Consider the following 6,388-nt stretch of genomic DNA (forward strand, 5'->3'; position numbering starts at 1 on the left):
GGAATTGACAGATTCCAAGCGACATGCGACTACGACGAGAGGACTTCCTCAGGGAGGGGTAATATGACCTGTGCTCTGGCTAGTGATAGTGGATGAGATTCTTAGCGTCCTGAGTAATAGGGGTATAAAAGTGGCGGCGTATACGGATGACATTGTCATAATGGTTTCGATCTCGGACGTGATGAGTGAGTCACTGAAATCTCTATCGGAATGGGCCAGTGGTGGTGGATTAGGAGTAAATCCTAGGAAAACGGGTTTAGTGCTTTTTAACAGGAAAATGAGACTGGATGGATACAAAGATCCGGATTTCCAGGGGACAAAATTGACACTCTCAAGCTCTCAGCACATTACCTGGGGATTGTCCTGGACTCAGAATTGAATTGGCTCGAGAATATGGCGGATCGTATGAAGAAGACCTATGTTGCATTATACGCATGTCAGAAGCTGGTTGGAGAACGTTGGGGAATGAAACCGTCTCTTTTTGCAACTGGCTTTGTACAGCTGTGATAAGACCAGCAGAATCACAAACCACCACAATCATATACTGAGATTGGACAGAATAAATAGGACGGTGACACAGCATATGTATGAGAATAACCAGGACTCAATTATCCCGAGCAGAAAGGACTGGGACGAAAATAAGATACACTTCGGTAATCTCAACATATATACTGATGGCCCGAAACTGGCCTAGGGTACAGGCAGCGGAATATACTGCAAGGAGTTGGAGCTTAAGGAATCCTTTAGGATGGACGATGGATGCAGCATTTTTCAAGCGGAGATATTTGATATTGCAAAAGCTGCAGAACTTCTATCGATGAGGCCGTTATTTAGATGCGATATCAACATTTTCATCGATAGTCAGGCCCCGGGCAATACAAACATGAGGTCGAATAATAAAATTAGGAACTCTGAAATCCTGATGTCACTGCAAAGAGAGGAGGTGAGGCCGATAATAGGTATCATAAATTGACACAACACTCTGGGAAAAGATATGGTAAGGATCGGTCTAACGAATGATGATATCTGTAGGTGGTGTCTGGACCCCGAGGCTACGGAAGATTCATTTGACTTTCTGTGCCAGTGTCCAGAACTATCTTTGAGAAGAAACAAGATAGTGGGCTCTTATTTCTTTCAGACTATGACCGACTTGCGAGAATGCAGCCTGAGGAGTATTTTCGCTTTCATCAAGGCATCGGGGTGGAGGACATAGGGGCATCCGAAGGACGCATTGTCATAGGATGGACTCATTCCGGCCGGAGTGAGACAGACACGAAGAGGAAGACGGAAAGAAGTTTGAGGAAGCGCAATGGACCAACTATGGTCTAAGGGGACACAAGTCCGCTTAGCTCGGATTCGTGTCATCCTCCATAACCTAACCTAGTAGTGAAGAAAACATTCCGAAAGATAATGTCACAAGTATGCCGGATTTATGCAGGGAATTTTTCTATGAATTAAAAACGGGCCGAATCTTAAATACCCACCACCATGAATCAAATATAATATTTTCATGACCAATGTAATATTTAAGTTTTTAATTCTTTGTGATGGGCTATTTTTGGTCAATTTTTATACCCTCCACTCCTCTTAGAGGAGCAAATTTCATCCGATCCGGCTGAAATTTGGTACATGGTTTTGGTATATGGTATCTAAAAACTATGCAAAAATTGGTCCACGTCGGTCCATAATTATATATACAACCCATAAACCGATCCCCAGATTTGGCTTGCGGAGCCTCAAAGAGAAGCAAATTTCATCCGATCCGGCTGAAACTTGGTGTATGATGTTGGTATATGGTCTCTGACAACCATGCAAAATTTGGTCCACATCGGTTCATAATTATAGACGAGTATAACCCCCATATAAACCGATCCCCAGATTTGGCTTGCGGAGCCTCTAATAGAAGCAAATTTCATCCGATCCGGTTGAAATTTGGAACATGGTGTTGTCTCTAACAACCGTGCCAGAATTGGTCCATATCGGTCCATAATTATATACAACCCCCATATAAACCATTCTCCAGATTTGACCTCCGGAGCCTCTTGGAGGAGGAAAATTCATCCGATCCGGTTCAAATCTGGAACGTGTTGTTAGTATATGGTCTCTGACATCCTTGCAAAAATTGGTCCACATAGGTTTTGTAATTATATATAGCCCCCATATAAACCGATCCCCAGATTTGGCTTGCGGAGTCTCTAAGCGAAACCAATTTCATCCGATACGGTTGCAATTTGGAACATGGTGTTAACAATGGTCTCTAACATCCGATCCGGTTCAAATTTGGAACGTGGTGTTAATACATGGCCGCTAACAACTATTCCAAAATTGGTCCAAATCGGTCTATAGTTATATATAGCCGATACCCAATCACACAAAAATTGGTCCATATCGGTTCATAATCATGGTTGCCACTCGAAATCTACCAAATAATCTACCAAAATTTTATTTCTATAGAAAATAATGTTAAAATTTAATTTTTATAGAACATTTTGTCAAACTGAATTATATACTAAATACGTATCGGTCGTTTTTAATTTAATGTGTACCGAAAACGTTTTTCTTTTGTTAGAGTTTTTTTGAATTGCTTCGAAAAGTATACACTTTTATCACCAAAAAAAATCGTTTGTTACAAAATGTTTATTTTTTTAATAAAAAAAGTTATTTTTGAACCAACAACACAGTCCATTTCGTTTATATCAAACACTGTTCTTTTCTGACTTTAGGTTTTTAATAAGACACATTTACATTTATTTACAGTTCGTAGTAAAAATTTAATATAGTAGAATGTAATGTTGAAATTTTTTTCGGAATCTTCCGACCATATCTGGAATATATGTAAAAAAAAAAAAAACTTTGGTCGAAGCAGGGATCGAACCCACGACCCTTGGCATGCAAGTCGGACGTAGCAACCAAGCAGTACGCTTCCCGAAGATACATCAAGCAGTACGCTTCCCGAAGATACATTTAAAAATTCTACCTATGAGGACTACACGCAAAGAAAAAGAACGTTTGGAAAACGTGTACCGAAAACGTTTTTCTTTTGTTAGAGTTTTTTGAATTGCTTCGAAAATTTTAAACTTTTATCACCAAAAAAAATTCGTTTGTTACAAAATTTTTATTTTTTTCAATAAAAACAGTTATTTTTGAAACAACAACACAATCCATTTCGTTTATATCAAACACTGTTCTTTTCTGACTTTAGGTCTTTAATAAGACACATTCTACAGTTCAAAATTTAATATACTACAATGTAATGTTGAACATTTTTTCAGAATCTTCCGGACATATCTGGAATATATGTAAAAAAAAACAAAAAAAAAACTTTGGTCGAAGCAGGGATCGAACCCACGACCCTTGGCATGCAAGTCGGACGTAGCAACCACTGCTCCACGGTGCCAAACTAAATGTTTGTTTCTGTTTAATAAACTTTGTTTATTCGGTTCGTGGGCGCCGCAAGCTATGCTATATCAATATAACTTATATGGATATTTATCTATTGATGACCACAACACGTACATAGCTCAGTGTTAGTGTGTTGGCTTACAAAGTGCATGATCCGCGGATCGATTCTCCGTCCAGGCGAAAGGTAAACAAATTTTAAAAATTTATAAAATCGTATAATTTCTTCTACATTGTTGGTATTACAGGAAAAGGTGTTAAGAACTAAAAAAGCTCGTGGATATGAGAAAGATGTGAGGGAAAATGCAATTAGAAAGAAAACAATGTTTTTTTTTGGAGTTGGTCCTTATGAAATTGTTTTTACATCCTGGAAAAGAATAAACGTTTATCACAAAAAGTATATACTTTTCTTCCAAATAGACTTCCTTTTCCGAAAAGCAAATGAGAAACGAACTTTGTTTGTCTAAAATTTCGTTTGGGAGGAAAGAATTATTTTTTTGCGTGTAGATCAGATTCTGGATTTATAAGAACTAGTTTTGTTTGAGTTTTAGAGGAATCATAATCATCTCGTATAAGTGTGCAAGATAATGATTAAACAACACCTTAATCTAAAATCTGTAGATGTTTACTTCCCATTATTTAAATGATTACGAGAAGTACAATCTGGAAATTTTTCATTCAGTTTCAAGCAATTTTCATGATCCATGCGCCTTCTATATCCTAAAGAGTGAAATTGGTCTATATGGAGGTTCCAGAATCTAGACCCCAAATCGGAGGGCCGGTTTATAAGGGGCCTATATAAAACCCGTACCGATACACAATATATTCAGCACACCTATTTATAGTCCTAAAAAACATCCAGATTTTCAATTTCATGCAAATTAGATAAAATCTATGGTTTCTAGAAGCACAAGAAGTAAAAGCGGGAGATCGGTCTATCTGGGGGCTATATCAAAACATGGACCGATACACGCCATTTTCGGTATACGTATTTGTGGTCCTAAAATACCTCTTGATTTACAATTTTAGGCAAATCGGATAAAAACTACAAATTCTAGAAACTCAAGAAGTAAAATCGATACTAAAACATGGACCGATAATCACCTTTCTCGGCACACCTCCTTATGGTCCTAACATAACTCTAGATTTCCAATTTCAGGCAAATTGGATAACAACTACGGATTCTAGAAGCCTAAAGAGTAAAATCGGGAGATCGGCCTATATGGGGGCTATACCAAAACATGGACCGATAATCACCATTTTCGGCACATGGTCCTAAAATACCTCTAGATTTCAAATTTCAGGAAAATTGGATAAAACTACGGTTTCTAGAAGCCCAAGAAGTAAAATCGGGAGATCGGTCTATATGGGGGCTATACTAAAACATGGACCGATAATCACCTTTTTCGGTACACCCATTTATGGTCCTAAAATACCTCTAGATTTCCAATTTCAGTCAAATTGGATACATACTGCGTATTCTAGAAGCCCAAGAAGTAAAATCGGAAGATCGGTCTATATGGGGGCTATACCAAAACATGGACCGATACTCACCATTATTGGCACACCTCTTTATGGTCCTAACATAACTCTAGATTTCCAATGTCAGGCAAATTGGATAACAACTACGGATTCTAGAAGCCTAAAAAGTAAAATCGCGAGATCGGCCTATATGGGGGCTATACCAAAACATGGACCGAAACACGCCATTTTCGGTACACGTATTTGTGGTTCTAATTTACCTCTAGATTTCCAATTTCAGGCAAATTTGATAAAAACTGCGGATTCAAGAAGCCCAAGAAGTAAAATCGGGAGATCGGTCTCTATGGGGGCTATACTAAAACATGGACCGATAATCACCTTTTTCGGTACACCTCTTTATGGTCCTAAAATACCTCTAGATTTCCAATTTCAGGCAAATTGGATAAAAACTGCGGATTCTAGAAGCCCAATAATTAAAATCGGGAGATCGGTCTATATGGGGGCTATACCAAACCATGGACCGATACTCACGATTTTTGGCACACCTCTTTATGATCTTCAAATACCTCTAGATTTCTAATTTCAGGCAAATTAGATAAAAACTGCGGATTCTAGAAGCCCAAGAAGTAAAATCGGGAGATCGGTCTATATGGGGGCTATACCAAAACATAGACCGATAGACACCATTTTGAGGCACACCTTTTTATGGTTCTAAAATATATCTAGTTTTAAAATTTCAGGGAAATTCCATAAAAACTAAGGTTTCTATAAGCCCAAAACCCCAAATAGGGAGGTCGGTTTATATGGGGACTATATCGGTTTATATGGGGACTATATTGCCCATCTGCCTGCAGATAAAAGACGAGGAAATCAATATTTCGATGTGTTACAAACGGAATGACAAACTTATTATACCCCCATCACCATTCCATGGTGGTGGGTATAAAAAATAAAATAAATCTTTTACAGTGGTATTTGTGAATACTCTGACGAAATGAAAATTTATATTCAGGGAAATAATGCTGCGAATAAATATCAGTCATCGCCATGAAGGCCTATTTTACAGGTTTAGAGGAAACGTATTTTTCTGACGCATTAAAAAATTGAAGAATTGATTTATCCTTACTTTTCCAAAAATGTTTATCCTTTTTTTGGCAGTTTTTGCAAACCACACTTGTCTACTTTCCCACCAAAAGCAGACTTATTTGCTGTGAAAAATATTTCCCTCCAAAAAGTAAAACAGCTCTTTTTATTTTACAATCGATTTTATTTTCATTTTTTTTAATAATTTTTTCACTTTCTGTTGTGTTTTTTACATTTTCATCAGTAAATTCTAATATAAACAATAATTTGTTGTCAACATTTAAAAACTAGAACATTTGTATAACTTATACTAAATTTTTTCGCTTTTCTTGGTTTGTTTTTGTTTTTTGTCTTTTGTGTAAAATATAGAAATGATAACAATATTATTGCAACAGTTTCCTTTTTGTTTTATATTAATGCCATA

The sequence above is a fragment of the Haematobia irritans genome, chromosome 1 (genome assembly GCF_050003625.1).
Source record: "Haematobia irritans isolate KBUSLIRL chromosome 1, ASM5000362v1, whole genome shotgun sequence".
In the NCBI taxonomy this organism is placed as follows: Eukaryota; Metazoa; Arthropoda; class Insecta; order Diptera; family Muscidae; genus Haematobia; species Haematobia irritans.